Source organism: Oxyura jamaicensis, chromosome 17, assembly GCF_011077185.1.
Source record: "Oxyura jamaicensis isolate SHBP4307 breed ruddy duck chromosome 17, BPBGC_Ojam_1.0, whole genome shotgun sequence".
NCBI classification, from domain to species: Eukaryota; Metazoa; Chordata; class Aves; order Anseriformes; family Anatidae; genus Oxyura; species Oxyura jamaicensis.
This window is the reverse complement of record NC_048909.1, coordinates 4,358,945-4,376,321: the sequence shown is the minus strand read 5'-3', so window position 1 is coordinate 4,376,321 and position 17,377 is coordinate 4,358,945. Positions and strand designations below refer to the sequence as shown.

The following is a 17,377-nucleotide window of genomic DNA, read 5'->3' as shown; positions in this document are numbered from 1 at the left end:
CTGATTAAAAAACCTTCCTTTTTTTTGAAGACTTATTATGTTATTTTCTGACATCAGATAAGTACAGAATAAACCTGAAACTTCACCCAAAATGCATTATGCAAAGAAATCTGTCACTATAAAAATCAGACGGGGCTCCCTGTGCCGGCTCCTCTCACTGCCTTGGCTGCATAAGAGGGAGCCCTTCTGTGGCAACTGTTAATTTTTTAAAAGCCTCAAGTCCAACCCTCCTTCCTATGATTCAGCTGGAACAAGGCACTTTTCCTCGCTAGGAATGCAGCTGTCTAGAGCAATGTTTTCATTTTCTGGGGGAAAGTTCGAAAGCTAAATGAAAAGCGTTGTTCTCAGAGTTTAGGGTGAAAGGCAACATCCCATCATATTTCAGCCCAGGAATCTCAGGACAGCCTTCTTGATGGGAAACTGTGGTAAATGATTGAAAGAGGCTATTCCAGAGAGGGCTTCTCTGCTGGATCTTGATTACTTCATGCCGGATGAGACAGAACTGGCCAAATGCTAGAATGGAAGTGAAGTGTTTCAATAATTTCCCATAAAAAAATGTCAACAAAAAAATATGTTTTGCTGAATTTGCATTTCTTTAAGCGAAAACTGTTCAGCTGGGGAAAAAAAAATGGTCAGCTCTATCAGCAGAGCTGGCTGTGGGAAGCGAGGTTCATCACATCTGGGCTAATGGGGTGTGAAAAGTTGGCCTTACTGAACGCACGTAGGCCTCTATTACTGCTCCTGAGAGGCCTGAGGAGCTGCCAGGAGGAAGCAGCGATCCCTGATTGCTCTGTCTCCTGTCTGCACAGCTATAATGTGCTGATCCAGAGAGGGCCGGGTGGTGTGAAGCTCGGGGTTTGCTCCATGTGCTTGCAACCCACACCCTGGCCTTCAGCCCCCTCTGCAAACACTGGTGTCCCTCACACCTCCCGTGGCTGAGCTTGCAAGGCATCACACAGCACCCAGCTTGGCTCTTGCCCTTGCGTGGCTTTCCACTGCCCCAGGAAATTCTTTTTCGTGGATATATTTTCAGCAAAAAGTGCCGGAGGTGGCAGGGAGCTGTGCTACAGCCTGCAGGAGTGATGCTCTCCACAGGGGACGTGTAGGGGGGGTGCATGCTGCTGATGCAAGGAAGCAAAGCCTGGTCTGATGGAGGTGAAGAGCTGTCCTGGGCAGAGAGAACCGAGGCTGATACATGTGTGGACATCTAGTATAGACTCATGAGCAGAACAGTCTGTAAACTCCTCATATTCAACTTGCAGGGAACAAGGTGATGGCTCCAAAAGGAGTCAGCTATCATGTGGGATGGGATTGCCCCGGGTACAAGACCTCGGAGCAGAACCGTGGCACATACGGCCAAGGAGAACAGTGTTGTTGTGAAAAAAGAAGGCAGATTTATGAAAATCATCTGCAATATTTTACAGCAGGACTTTGCAAGTTAGAGCCCAACTTTAAAGGGAGAGATGGTATTTTAAGTCTTACATCTAAGCCATTGATAGTGGCAGGGTTTTGCAGTGTGTGCTGTACAATCAGCGAACAAAAGCCCCAGATATTTCTATTAATCAAAGCCTGTCTTTTAAAACAGTTATTGGGTTTTTCCTCTTGTTGCAATCATAGACCAGCACAAGCTGAATTACAGTGTTCTTTATTAACTGGCACGGCTTGCTCCACCTTAATTAGTGCAGACCAGTGGAGTTAAGGTGAATGAGGTGAACATTAGATGCAATTTTATCGTTGATGTTGAAAAGGCAACCAGACCTCAACTTTTCTCGCTGTAAGTACATGCCTTCCTTTTGTGAGATGATCAATAGCACTTCCACTGGAGGAGGTGGGCAAAGCACCTTTCAGAACTGATAATTGTGCAGGATCCAAATCTTTTCTAATAAAATCTTTCAAAACCTTTACAAAGTTTCCACTGAAGCCCAGCTTTCCTAGGAGACCTATAATTATTGACAGCAAAAGAGAAAAGAGATGAGAGTTATCAACCTGTTTCAGATAAATAGGACCAATTCAAACAAGGGATCTGAAAGTCAAGGGTATGGAGAATGAAACGAGCAAAAAATAATTGTAATAATAATAATAATAAAAGAAGAAGGATCAATATGTCTAAAAAAAACCCCAAACCGAGCATTTAATTTTATACAAACCATAAAGTGTATACACATTCTGTGATTTCCCAGAGGTCTTCTGGCTGATTCTATTTTCTTGTAAAACCTGCATCTTTACACACTGCATCCACAATTCCTGTCTTAGCATGAAAAGTACATTCAGACCGCAGGACATCCCAAGCGATTTATTCCCTTGATGCTGCTCTTGCTCTTCTTTTTCATCTTTGAAAGTCAAATATTTATCAATTGGCATCTTCTATGTTTTGCTGTGATCCTTGAAAGAAAAATCCCTTCTCATTGCCCTCACTTTGGAAAACCACAGAGGCAAAGGCAGCACCACCTTCAGCGGTGTGGCCGGGGAAGATGTAGCAAAATGTTCAGCTGAAGCCTGCAGATAATGCAGGATAGGAAAATGGCTCTAAAACAGCTGTTTTCCCCAAACTGGCAATATGTCAACATCCTGAATTGCTCAGAAGCCTGGCAACCTCAAATTCAGGTTGAGACACTCAGGCATCTTCCCTTACATATGAAAACATCTATGCAAAATTCCCAGCTTACCATTATGGCACAGCATGATTCAGGCTGAATCACCTTGAGGATTTGGCTCTTTTTAAGAAGGCTAGAGAAAAAAGTGTTCTCCACACAGCAAGGTCAGTGCATCCCATGGTCTTGTCTGCTACGTCAGTGGGGAATGGCTGTGGGAGGCAAGTTCTAAGGTTAGATTTGTCTAAAGGCATCTTTGCCTAAATTTGACTATGAAAAATGAAGGTGATGGTCCTGTCTCCTTGCTGATGATGTAGACAATTGGTGAAATGGTGTGGGGATAGCATGCAAAAAGGCCAAAAGTGCAAATAAAAATCCATCACAAACACACACAATCCCCAGCCAGCGCTACCTGTGTCTGCTGTCTCCAGCACAGGGACCTGTCGGATAGGACTCGGATGGGGCAGTGCTGCTCTGGCAGCACCCTTGCCTTTTGCACAGCACCCTTGCCCCGTGCGCAGCACCCTTCCCCACCACTGGCTCAGCTGGAGGGCTGCTCCTCTGGCAGAAAAGCACACACCAGTCCCTAGGTCCCCCGATCCCTTTGGAAAGCAACTTCTGGCTCCTTTTCCCACCTGCCTGCCTGTGGAGGCTTGGCTTTTCATCTCTTCCACTTATCGCAGAGGTGAGAGGAGAGCAGTCAAAAGAAAAGGATGAAAAACAAACCAGAGAAGGGGAAAAATGCCCACTTAGCAACAACTGAAATCCCCCCTCGATGACCACGTTAGGCAGGCTCTGTGAGGTTCCCTCAGTGACAGCTGTGAGGACAGGAGGTAGGAGACAAGGGGACAGAAATCATTACGCTGAAAACTCACTTGAAATAAGCAGGGGAACATGGGTCTGTGCCAGGCTGCAGCTCCCATTACTGCTGCTGTGTTGAGTGGTGCTTATCAACCTGTGTAGTTCAGGGAGCTTTCAGGTGATTGCTCTAAAAATACCCCATCTGCAATGGTTAAAAATAATTTCCTTCTTTCTATTTATTGACCTCCTACTTTACCTGTATGACCTCCCATTCCCAAACATCTCTCAAGGATTTAAAAATAACAATCTGTCTTTTCTTCCTTGCCAACCTAATTTGATTAGTTCATGCAGCTCTGTTTAATTGGGTGCAAGCGGAAAATGAGGACCTAAAGGAGGAGCTTTCCATTCGCTATTTGCCATGACACTCGGACTGATTTCTCCGCACAGGAACAAACCAAACTCCTTGCATGCTGTCCCCAGATACATTTTGGGTGGTGCAAACATGAACTGCAAGCTCTTCTGAGCTCCTGCTTCGTTGCCCTGGAGGTCCACAGTCTCAGGAAGAAGCATGGTCAGGGCAGGAGAGAGGAAAACAGAGGCAGAGAGGAAACTGCAATGACTTGCACTGTGCATAGATTAACAGCTGCACCTTTTTCCAGTTGCAGCTTTTCCTTGCTGGACCTTCTCTCATACAGTTATAGGCAAGGACCAGCCCTCCAGGTGCCTGGCCAGTGTGCCTGGGCCAGTGTCTTCGAGGATATTGTTTGTTGCCTCTCACAGACTCAAGTGGGAATGTATTTCTTCATTGCTGGTCTTCTGACAGCAATGGGAAGCAACCTTGAACCTCAGCAAGGAGAATGAACTCCATAACACTGCCACTTCATACTGAATTGTTTCTTTAAGCCAACAGATTTTTACTTCTTATTTTTTAAATATTAGCTTATGTAAGGGAGAAGGCTGTGTCTGTGGGAGCCCGCAGGGGTAGGCATGGAGGGATGTGCAGGATGCCTGTCCTCTTTTGATTTAGAGGGAAAATTTAGAATTATACCATTCAACCTTTGCTGGAGACAGGGTATTATTTAGCAAGCAATGGTATCAAATGGAGGAGGAAAAAAAAGTCCAGCAGAATAGATACAGATGCACTTCATTTAATTTAGTACTTTCATGCTCCTCACTTCATGATTGGGGACGCAGAGAACAGCAGCCACTCTGTGCTGCAAGCACAGCTTTTTATAAGGACTTTGCAGTACCTTTAGCCCTATTAACACTTGCTGTATTCTACTCCCAGGCTTAATTATTCATCTTATACCCAAAAGTGCAGCTATGATTAAACTGAAGAGCAGTTAGGCATTTTCAAATGGAAGTGACGCTGCAGCAGTGGAGAGAGGCGTATTTCAAGGGTATGAGCTTGTCCCTCTCCCCCTGCCCAGATCTCCTCTCCACTGAGCTTTGCATTGCTTCTGTGTTCTTCTGCTGCTCAGTCTTTAAAGTTGAGCCATGATGTTTCCCTCTCCCCCCTCTCATGATTACATCTCTTAGCTCTCTTGTGCCGTTACCTTTCCCCTCCGTTGATTTGCCTCTGCAACAGAATTTTCTGTATCGCTCTCTCCGCAGGCTTGGATGAAAGCCCATTGAAGACAACTGGAATTTTCTTACTGACTGCTGGAAGACATTATTGAAAGGAGGAAACATTAAGGATAACAAAACTTATCTGAAGCTTTCTGCCTGGGGTTTGGGGATGGGTTAAATGACTTCTCTTTGTGCTCCCAACAGGCTTTAGTGTCTCTGACTCTGAAACTTGAGGAAACCATCTGAGCACCATTCTGAAGGACAAAGACCTGCAGATCCCAGGAGGAAGCACAAAATGGTCCTTTGAAGGGGTTTTCTACTGAGGAGTAAACTTTCTCACCTAGCTCTGAATTTTCAGAGTAACTTAAGACAAATGTAGGTAACAGTGAAGTTGGCTAATTTCTGCCAAAAAGTCAGGCTTCTGGTTGGAACTAGTCATTTAAGCCATAGAAAGGGAGGCTGTTACCTTTGGAGGATGAGTCATGCCACCCACTTCAGACACCGCACATTACAAGAGGTGACTCATTCTCTGGAGATGCCTCCCTTTCTCTTTGCAGCCTGTAGATGAAGCCTACATCACTGGCTTAGACATGTAAATTTTACTCGGCTAAAACTAGTTAAAAGTAATCTTTGCTTTGCTGAAGAAGACACAAATATTACCGTGCCTCACAGTACTGCAAAGGTTGATGATGGACATCAAGCCAGTGCTGTACGATCCGGCAAGCGGAGCTGCAGGATGGACCACTGGCCCTAACCAGGTCTGAATTCAGTATTTGCTGCACATGGATCAGTTGTCCCAGCCTCAGGCTGTAGTCTCAGCTGAACTCTCCTGGGAGACAGCAGCAATTCTTTCTGTGCTTCCTGCTCCTGGGTGAGCACTCAGAGCCCCCTCCCGCTCCTCTGCCATGCCACTTGGCCATCACGATGCATTCTTCCCACTGAGCTCCTCATCCTTAGTCCAATGTCTCTGGCAGGCTTGGCTTGGTGTCTCTGACACCACCAGGACATCCCGAGACCCTGGGGGCTGATGAGAGCTGAGCACAGGACCCCGTTTCATTCCCCAACCACAGCTGCAGCTCGGCTAGCTGGGGTGGCCCTCGCCGTGTCGGGCTGGACGTACCCAGCCCAGCACTCCACAGCATTTCTGGAACACGGCCAGTTCTCTGGTGAGAGAGCCTGAGAGCAGCATTCACATTTTTCATTTCCAGAAAGCCACATGACAGGAAAGAAGTTAGGACTTGTTCTCGCTCTCTCTTGCTCATAGTTTCTCCCTCGCATTTTGTTGAGGGCTGCGTCAGTACATTCATTTATAAAACTGACCTGAAGACAAATGCGCACAAGCTTTCTTGCCTTCCCACTGCTATCTTGGAGGCAAGGCTCCAGTTTTTAACCATATGACACAGCGAGATAAGCCTTACAATAAAAAGCAAACAATGCAAGGCCAGCCCCGGGCCTCCAAGCCGCGATCTCCGTTTGTTCAGCATTTTCCCAGGAGGTTGCTGGAGATACCTGTGGGTAGGGCTGAATGCAGAGAGTCAACTTCGCCGAAGCAAAGAGCACAGCATTCTGGGTTATTAAACCATTTGTCTTACCGCCCTGGGGAGAAGGAGTTTGCTACAGAAAGTCACAAATGGACTGAGTTTCCTCGTCTCAAGCCTCCTTCTCTCCGCTTCACAGCATCCCCAGCTTGGCACCATTGTAGCATGAGCAGCAACTTCTGGTGAGAAGAGAGCAGAGACCGACAAATGCAAAAAAGGGATGTGTCAGAAAAGCTATTTTTGAAACTGTCTCTGGCTCTTGACTGCATTATCTCCACATCTCCCCCCAACAGTATTTTTTTCGTTGTTCATGGTAAGCTGAGGGTATTTTTCAGTATGGTGTTATAAGAACATTCATCAAGAATTTTCCTTAAAAAATTAACAAAACCAAAACAAAAACAGAGTTGAGATTGTCAAAAAAATCATTCTAAGAGTAAACTATATTCTCCGTGACATAGTAATACAATATGCTGTTAAATTCTTTCACTCAGGAGGGAATAAAGGATATTTGAGCATAAATGCATTATCCACAATCCACAATAGCACAGCCTATCCCCCTGTGGATAATGCTATTAGTGCTACATTTCAAATTAAAAAGCATATGCTCTTCTTCTTTCAAAAACAAGGGAGTGCTGCCCACTTCCTTCACTTGACTAAAAACAAAAGCTTTTAAAGTGATAAAACAGCATTCATTTGATAAAAACAACCATCTGCACCTGATTTAGCTAAGTGTTTGCATTTAAAGACAAATTGCTGGTTGGGGAAAAATTAAATTCAAGCATGAAGGTTGACTTGATTTGACCACAAACTGGTATCTACTATCCCCACCAGTACTAACCTGAATTCTGATGCCAAGTCGTGACCTTAAACAGCAAGTCTCAGTCAAGGGCTCTTCAAATCATTTTACTTACAACCCCCCAAACAATCAGGTTCCCAAGCGCACCTCCTCCCTTCTCAGCCTATTAGTCTGTATTAGTTTAAGTGGGTTGCTTATTAAGTTTTTTATATCTTCAGAATAATTTGGAAAGACACCAAGGTCTTAATGTACCAGATTTCCATAACGCAACGTGATATTAACAAACATCAAACTCCATCAATGATCTGTGCAGCAGGCATCCTTAAAGCATGTAATTAAGATAACAGAAGATAACATCAGCCACAAAAAAAGAAAGCAGAGGAGGGAACACAACAGCAGATTTATGAGGAGGACGCATTGAGATCACCCCTTTGAGGTCGGGACATAGCTGCAACATGGGAACAGTGAAAATGTTCTTCTGAGGGCGCACTAAACTGAGATGAACAGTTTTTGGCATGGATCATCCTCAGAACAACAGCAGCTAGCCCAGCCAGAACGGAAGATGGATGGTCGAGTACAAAGGTGTCCCTTCAGAAATGGCTATGCAGACTCTTACAGAGAAGACCTCAAGTGTTATAACCTTTCCCTAGAGTTTTTAAATCAATGAGGAATATAGTGAAGGCAACAACAGCTAGCTCTCAGAGAGTGCTCTTCCTCGGTAGATCGCAAAGGCTTTGCAGAGGTCAGTACTCAGTTCCACACCAGGTGACTTTCCTGGTGTAGTTCCTGTGCCGTTCTGCCAGGAATCCCCTACAGAGATGGATGTGCCATGGCAGGGACAGGAGGGGTGCTAACCAAACAGGCTGTAGCGAAGCCAAAATCATCACTATTATCTCTTTGCACTTTCAAGCATCAACCAGAGTCCTCCATCGACTGGGCTGTTTGCAGTCAGTTTAGGAGTGAAGCGGGGAAAGTACTTTCTATCCATAATGTTCCCGTAGGTTTGGGAAGTGTTTGTGACTGAGCACACCACCCCGCCTAATCTCTTTTCACTGGTAGATGGCTCGGTATTTTTGTGCTGGAAAGTGTAGTTGTGGATGTCTGCTGTTCCTGTTTCTAGCATAGCTGAGTACATCCATACACAACTGAACATGTATATTTAGATGTTAAAAAGGATAAAAAATCTCAGCATATCATGATAGCAAGTTTATTTCCCACCAGAAGGTTCCATCCATTTGGGCAAAACTTTCTTCATTCCCAGACCGTAATAGAGAAACCCAAATACATACTTTAAATAACAGCAGAGAAGGGAGATTACAAAGCCCATTTTAGATGCTCAAGTAACTCTGGGCTGAAAAAAAAAACCCTCTCCCTACTCACACCCCCCAGTGTCAGGCAGAAAAGTAAGCCAATTTGTCACTGCTGCTGCCTAGTGCCAGGACAAAAGTGTGTGCTGTTCCCGTTCCTTTGCCAGAGGTCAGTGGATGCAATGTCTCAAAGACTGTCTGAAGGAAAATAAACGAGTGCAAACATAATAAATTGCAAAGAAGAAGCTCTGTCGTGACTGGTGTGAAGGTGGGGGGGGGATGATTTCTACTGGGGAAGGCAGGAAAAAAAAAAAAAGAAAAAAGAAAAAAAGATGTGCATGGTTCATCCGGCACACGACTACTTTAATCACTTTGCGAAGGGATGGCTGGTTTCAAGGACAAATGGATAATACATGTTTCGCTGGGGCCGATAGTGAGATAGTGAGTATCTTTGAATGCACTGATACAGCAATTAAGTGAACCAGTGTCCTTGGGCAGCTGCTGAGGTTTAGGAAAAGTGGAGTTTTAGACAGCACTTCAAGTCTTTCTTCACTAGCAGTGGGGATGCACAGAGAACACGCTACTGTGAGTGCTGGCAAGAGCAGGATGCCTGCCTGGGGACTCCACTCCTTCCTCCAATACCACATTTTGCAGCTGCAGAGTCCTGCTGACCCTGTTATATCTCCCTGTCCTAACCTGTCCCTTCACAGAGGCACATGGAGGGTCACCTTGCTGCCATTCCCATGCCAAGCATAGAGGTGCTCCTCAGCAATGCAGGGCAATAGGAGAAACCACGACCTTTAGTACCCTTGAGTTGCTGCACGTAGCAACAATTGAGCCAAAAAAAAAAAAAAAGTGCACCGGGACTTGCTTTCCTGTGTGGCTTGGACAAGTTTATTTTATGGGGTGATAAGATGAGATCCTGCTTTTGGTATCCTCAAGTGCATAGGGATGGGTCCAGCACTGTCAGTGTAGACCATCAGTGCATGCACAGCAGATCCCTAAAGACCTCTAGAGAAACAAGAGCGGAACAGATGCCATTTTGGCTGACCACAGAAACTGGGAAAAAAGCCCTACTAAGCTGGAAGTCGTACAAAGCTTAACAGCTAGATCTACAAACGCGGTGTCCATCTCCTATCAGGAACGGGCTGGGCACACACTGAGACATCTGTTAGCTGATGAGCAATGGGTTGCAAGAGTTCCACAGCAGAGTGAAATAAAGCTTAATTCCCACTTTCCTCCCAGCTCTGCCACATTCAGACTGGTACATCCACGCTGCGTCACTCTCCATGCTCAGGGTCACCCACAGGGAAGTTACATCGCACCTGTGCGCTGCAGTGATTAACTTCTAGCCAAAGGTTTATTAGGCTAATTTTGCTGCTTTCTAATTTATTAGACTCATTTTGCTTTCCTGTGAATTATCTTCCCACAACTGAGATCATTAATTCGTTAGATTTCTTTGCCAAATATTTTTTTTCCTGGAATTATTTTTCTGTGTCTTAACTTACTTGAATTGTTAGCTTCTACAGGTTGTCCTTTTTTTTTTTTTCTTTTTTTTTTTTTTTTTTTTTGTTCTGTTTGTAGTCCATCTAGCACTTTGATTGGGGGCACACTGTCCCTCTGTGAGAGATATATATATATATAATAGGCAGTGCATTGTTAGTACTCTGAATCCCATGTTCATGTTGCGCTGGTTAGTTCTGACACAACCCGGAGTTCACATGCTGTGTATCTGTCCCCCTGATTTCATATACATTTCTCTATCAAAGCAGGTTGTTAGGGCTGAAGCTCAGAAACAAAGCTGAGTCCCCTCTCATATTCCCCTGTAGTCATTCCCAAGCATGGGAAAAGGAGGTTCAGCCACAGAGCAAACAACAGTTGTATTAATTAGGCTGTTATTTCTGGAAAGTGTTTTGAGGTATTTTCTCATTGTTATTTTGCTCCCTTTTGTGGAATGCCTGTGCCTCATGACCCCACCTGACACTCTCACCACCATCCTTGCTCTTTCAAGGTATCTTTTATTGCCCAGACAAAGGGAGAAAATATATATTTGAATGTGACCACCAGATAGGCCATTGCTAACGTCTCTATAATAGAAAAAGACATTGTGGAATAAAGACATCATTGGTATTATCAGGAAACCAGGTGTGGGCAAAGAGGGCCGAGGTGTTATCACACATTACAAGGATTAAAGGTTGCCAGCCTTGACTTTGGCCACGCTAGGGCAGATTCTCAGCTGGTGTAAGCTGAAGTAGCTTGAACAACAACGACAAAAAAGAGCTGTCTATTATATTCTGTGACTTCATTGCAGTCGAAGAGCACATGACGGAAAGAGATCTCGAAGGTCATTACATCCAGTCCCCTGCTATCTCAGGCAACTGCACCACACAATCCCACTCATAAACTGATCAAGCTTCATCATAAAACCAGTCAGGCTGCTGCTTGCCACCCACTCCTCCTGCTGGAAGGCTGTTCCAGAGCTTCCCTCCTCTGCTGGCTGCAAAACTCTTTCCAGCTTTCAAAGAGAATTTATTAAACAGAATTCATTTCAGCTTGCTTTCTGAATGCACAGTTTTAATCCAGATGGGGGAGGAAGCACAGGATGGGGGGACTTCTGTGCATTTCTTTTATTTCACAAATCTGGGAAAACCTTCCTCAGATGTAGGAAGCCCACTGCAACGATGAAAGGTAGGGATCAGCTTTTCACCCATACCTTTCCTTCTCTTTGGGCATGGTGTGCAAGTAATGTCACTGCAGCTGCTGAGCTTTCTGCCATTTTACTTTAGTATTTTCTTCAAAGATTATTTTCTCCCAGGCAGAGCTTTCTCCCCTTGGTGAAATACCCCAGGACAATTAACAGCAAGAAGAAAATATCTTTATAAATTGTGTGTCCAAAATCTCAGATGAGCCACGAGAAATCTGCAGGCAGTTCACTCAGAAGGAGTGCATAGGATCACCAGGCCAAGCTTGAACATCATTAAATGCCGAGAACTTCACAGCAAGCAGCAAGATGGGTTAATTCTGCCCTCTGGATCCTGAATGTGTTATGACAGTTTAACACGGAGAATAGTTTAGACCGTATCCATCTATCCGTTCATCTATGATACTTCATAATGGGTGAGCTCTGCTGATGACAACCAGTTTTCCTTACATTTTGACCAGCTGGGAACTGGGGCATCTGACTGATGCCAATGTAAGTATGGCTGAATCAGTAGAGATATGGAAACCTGAGTCTGGTCTTATTCTGCACACAGCACTGGTGACAGACAAAAGCCCTCTTCGTCTTAGCCCAAGCTGACAGAGGGTGACATCCTGGGCTATCAAACCACGTCCTGGGCTTGGGTCTCTATGAGCGCACTGCAGGTATATTTAGCCAAGAAAGTTTCAAAGCATGGCACACACAGTATTTTTCTCCCTCTCCTCTAAAACATTCTTGACTAATATTTTCACCTTGCTGAATATGAAAAAAATATCAGAGGAAGGAAAAATGCTTTATAAAAAAAACACACACTCACATATATATATGTACATAATCATCTCAGCAACCAAGATTTCTCAAGAGGAATGTGATGTAACGAAGGGAGAAGGAGTTCACTTCTGGACTTCCATTTGTCTGAAAAAAAAAAAAAAAAAAGCATATTGCTGTTTTGTCTCTTTTTTTCTTCCTTTTTTTTTTTTTCAGGACTAAAATGACAGTGATTAAGAGATTCATTTAGTGAGCTTATGGTCCTTCCTTCCCAGTGCACTCTCCCTGGAGGAGTTAAATTGGAAATCCAAGGAGGTTTGTGACAGTGGGGAACTTGGAGGAGTGGGGGAGAGCATATTTCAGCAGGTACCGTGGGCGGCTGCAACTCCGAGCAAAGCAGCAAAAGGTTGTTCTCTCTGCCCAGGTTCGAGCTCTCCAGGCTCTCCAATGCTCTTCTTCAGTGAGGAACACTGCAGCTGATGTAGTGTCCTCCAACCAGGCCATCAGCAGAAAGGAGAGCCCTACAATCTGTGTATGGAATGAAAAGCCTCCAAAGGCAGTCCCAGAACCCTTATCTGCAAACCAAACCCTGCAACTCCAGTACAAGCTATTTCTGTTATGCATTTCCTTCTTTGTCTTTCTCAGACTCATTTTTTCTTTCATTTTTGTTTTTCTCTTCTTCCCACAAACCTTTGCCCTTCCCGGCTCCAACCTTCTCTCCTTATGTTAGCCCCATCTTAGTCTCCTGTTCTTCCATCCTATTTTTCCATCGTGATCCATCAAGGCAGATCACATCTTATTTTCCTTCCTTTTTCTTGGGTCTGTCCCGGTCCTTCCCCCTCATCCCTGCCACTGCCTGTCCCCAAGGCTGCCCACTGCTGGGCTCTGAGGACAAGGTGTGCTGCAGCCGGTGCCCTAAGCTGGAGCCCTGGTGATGACTCTGGTTGTGCTCTTTGGGAGCACCATGGACATTTAGCATGGACATTTAGGCAGGACATGGGAGCACAGCTGTCCCTAATGGGCTTTGCAAATCGACTTCAGAAGCGTGAAATGGGTCAATAAAAACAGGAAATTAAATTGATGTCAGAAGCTGTATATAGATGACAATAAATAGCTTCATAGGCTTAAAATGCCCCCTCAGCTGGGATCTCTGGCTCTTGGCTAAGTAGGTGCTGCAGCATATAGATCTGAGCGGAGCAGGGGACAAGAGTAGCTGTAGAACTCAGCAGGGACACCAGCTGCTTAGACCTTATGGAGAACCCTACCTAAGGTGTCCATTATTAAGCCAGGCAAAGAGGTACTAACATATTTGTATTAACTTTTTTTTTTTTTTTTTTTTTTAACTGAGTGGCAATATTTTGGATTATAAAATAATGTCAGAGCTGGAGGTGTACATAATAACTTGCAATAAAAAGTAAAACTGCAGGAAGATTTTCCCTTATAGGCTTATTTTGTCAAGTATTGTTCCACATTTACTTTTTTCCCTCTTAAACTAAGAAATAGATCCTCCCCCTGCATTGTGAGAAGCACCTTTTGAAGACAAGAAAGAAAGAATTGGAATAAAATAGTAAAATATACAATAAACCTTGGAGCCCACAGCTCTACTCCCAGGTGAAAGGAGATTTCAAAGGGAAGCATATGTAATTCAGATTTCTGAACAGCAGTGAAGAGGAGCCCCTCTACTGACTTGTTCCCACTGAAGAGGCTGAGGCCGTATTCTGACTTGGGAATAAGCCACATGGGCCATTTGCATCTCACTCCTTGGCGCGGTCAAGGACACAGGCAAGTTAAATTTACCTGGGTACTGACAGCTGAGGATGCTCATGGGAGATAGGGTTAAGATGTTGAAAACGTCAGCCTGTGTGTGTGCGCGTGCGCGTCGCATGTATGATTTGAAAGGCTGGGCAGGTGAAACATGGGAAATCTTTGTTACGGATAGCAGAGCTGGGAGAAAAACCAACAAGAAGAAAACTCTCCGAGCGCCTTCAGCTGCTTAGTCAAATGAATTCTGCAAGTCACTCAAATGACTCAGATCAGGGCTTTACCGCCCGGCTTCCTCCCACCTTCTCCTTGCATCGCCTGGAGAGGCCAGATCCTGCCGCAGCGAAGAAACTGCCTTCAGCTGCTGCTGTTGTCCACCGAAAGGGACCTGTGCCTGGGGCAGACAGCTGGGTGCCACTGCTGCTTCTCGTACAACACATCCGAGGGGGGCCAGTGGACCCTTAGAGCAGCCCAGGCCTCAGGGGAGGCGTGCTGCCAGGAGAGAAGTGGTTTGACTAACATTTCAGCCATCCAGCCGAGCTGTGGCACTCAGGTGGCTGTGCCTATTGCCAACTGACTTAGGACTAGTAGTTTTTTCTGCTTCAGCCTTCTCCAGATGTAGATGGCACTCGCTACACCACATCCTCACAAGCCTGCAGTCTGAAGGCAGTCCTGTTGCTTTCCAAGCTGACTATTGACTTCAGTGGGAACAGGAGGGGGTAATTTGTGCTAGCTTTAATTCTGCAATCAGTGATCCTCTATCTTCTCAGGTAGTGAGTCTCCAGTGTCCACCTCCCATATTTGTCCCTGCCAAGGACCACTAGTCTTACTCTGCTCCAGCAAAAGCGCTCAGTCAGCACAGCAAGTTGAACCAAATGTGCTGATTTTAATTTGGATGAGAAATGAACTGTAATAAGCTCCCCATCACCACCAGCAGCCCCCTATGGCTCCAATATTTGAGCAAGAGCTGCACTGAGCAAGGGGAAAGCATAATAACAGGGGCCGTGCTGGATGCTCACCACCTCTTCGCCCCACAACCATTTATTAAAAGTGAATTCCTGAGGGTGTTTGGAATCTACCTCTGAGTAGCAGAGATAATAACATTGAAAGCTTTGATGAGAACAGCCTGAGCTTCCAAATTTCTGAATCTATATGAGATTTTGAACTCCTGAGGGGTTAATATAGCCAGGTGAGAGAGTGGACAGCTAACTTGCATCAGCCAGTCCGACTGCCATAGTCAGAGCTACAGGAGATATTTTGGGTCACAGGACACCCCTCACACTCCTCAGGCTCCTTCCAGCCCCCTCTGTGGGCCTGCAGCCCCACTTGCAGGGTGAAATGGCAGCAGCAGAGCTGGGGGTGCTCTGGCAGGGCTGTTCTCCTCTGACATCTCCTCCTGCCCCAGGCTGCTGGGGCTGGTGCCTCTCTTGTCGCATCCTTGCTACAGCAGTGTCCAGCCCTCAGCATTTTGGTGTCCAGCTGCTTTCTGCAATTTTAGGAGAAGGCTTTGACCCACAGCATCACTAGCAAGCTTAAAGACACCTTGGCTGACACCAGGAACTACTGGATGTGGCTTTGTGTCAATAGAGGACAGTCCTATGGCTGTTTTCTTTTCAGTCAGTGGCCACGTTCATCCAAAACTCTTCTTAATGCAAGGTATTACTATACCCATTTTTTCCTGGATTTCTTCAGGCAGATTTCTGCTCATTTTGCTAGAATAGCAAACTGGCAGGACTTCTGCTAACTTCCCTTGTGAAGGAGATGTGCTGTCACAAGGCTTGTCATTTTTGTTCAAGAACAGCACTTCCAGACTAGATTTTGTTCTCAGGTGGGGGAATGCAAGCCTTTATACAATAAGATTCAGGCTGTATTCAAAGTCTTCAGCAAACTTTATTTAAATTTTTTTTTAATCCCAAGAGTTATGTCTGAAAACAGCTGTGTAGACATTTTCTGAGAGTGAGTCCTCTGTAACTAATGCACCACTGCCTAACAAATATAACCAATCCTGAGTTAGAGGGAGTAACAGAAGTTCTGTGCCTTAAACTTCTGAATTGTTCCCCTCCCCCCGGCTCTAGCAATTCCAACCCTTTAAAAGGCAAAACCACTAAACTATATACAATGTGGAGGATCTAGGTTTGTAGCAGCCATATCTGAAATTATTTTTTTCCTTCTTTTCCTTTGGTCAGCTTGTACGGTTTGAGATGAAATTGTTTCACAGCTCAGTTTAAAACTGGGGAGTGGCACAACCAGAAGCAGAATGAGAACTGGTGCCCAGACACACAAAGAGAGGAATGAAGTAGAGAGGTCAGGACCAGCTGACTGGCATCCAGCTCCGTGGACCTCCTGGGTCTGACTTAGGTCACCTTTGAGGCAAAGAGTCAGTTAACAAATCCCTCCCAGTCCTGGCACTGAAATCCCAAGAAGCACAAAACTGACCCAGTGCATGCAGAAGTGGGACAGAAGGAGGGAACTTGCCAGCTGTTCCCAACACAAGCCTCGTGTAATTAACAGGCACCGTAAATGAAGCAAAGCCAACATGACAGTCACAGCTGCATTGTCTTCTTTGCTGAGCTTTGTCTCCTCCTGACCAAGTGCAGACATCAGCATCCCTTGCCTCTCTGGGTGCCAGGTGCATCCCTGAATCCCCCCAACTACTCGGGCCCAGCCCGCTGCGTGTGCTGAGCAGCCTTTTGCAAAACAGACGTCTCTGCCCGTCTGTGGTGACCTTTGCTGGGCCACCCTGGCACTGGCAGCCAAAGGCTTCTGCTGACCTTGGGCGACCGCCTCTCCTTTCCAATCCTGTTATCACTCTCTACTGGATTGCCTGCTTCAGCAGAGCTTCCTTAATGTCAAGCAGAAAAAAATGGATTGGGCTGAAATGCAGGGAAATGAATTCACAGGCTGTTATAATGAAAATAGTTTAGCTTCAGCCAACTTTAGCATTAAGTCCATAACAAAAGGCCATGGTGTGTAGAGTGCCTCCTGCCTGCTCCACAGAGAGCCGAGAGTGAGGAACTCTGCATACCCTCTGCTCACACAGCCGGGTTAGTGGGAAAGCCAAATTTTGACTGCTGCGCTCCTTTCAGGATGCACTCTTGGCATTAACAACCCTTTCCTCTCCCCCTTCGCCCTACCCCTTCTCCGAACCTTCCTCTGTCCCCAGACCCTTCCACACCTCTCCGTGTGCCAAGCATTCCTGATTTCATCTCACCTCTACACAGCTTTCTGTTCCCTGCCAAACTTCTCTTTTCTTGTACACGACCTTCAAACCGCTCCCTGTATGAAAGCAGTCCAACTAAAAAGGTCTCCTGTCTGCAAAGACAAGCTGGTCTCGGGATGTCAACAGTCCTTTTCAACATCTTTATTCCTCCATCCCCACCTGCTGCTGTTTGGTGTCCAGTGGCTCTCCTTCCCTCTGTTGAAGCTGATGGTGGCTGATGTGGTCTCTGGGCAGCGGAGGGATGATACGTGGGGCTGAATGTGTCCCGTGGCTGAGAATAAAGCTTCACAGAGACACACTGGATGCACAGCCCTGGAGGGATAGAGGG

At 45.6% G+C, this 17,377-nt stretch overlaps 1 long non-coding RNA gene across 5 annotated transcripts in view; it reads right to left on the bottom strand.

The window, feature by feature from the left end:
* Nucleotides 1–10,152: 10,152 nt before the first annotated feature.
* Nucleotides 10,153–17,377, bottom strand: part of LOC118175572 — a 237,581-nt gene continuing 230,356 nt past the window's right edge. For 3 of the 5 annotated variants that reach the window (XR_004755019.1, XR_004755021.1, XR_004755022.1), the window contains one exon: nt 12,873–17,361. This is a non-coding gene — a long non-coding RNA (uncharacterized LOC118175572). Of the gene's footprint in view, nt 12,216–12,872; nt 17,362–17,377 lie in introns of those variants that run through there. The other 2 variants (XR_004755020.1, XR_004755023.1) reach the window with 2 other exon arrangements.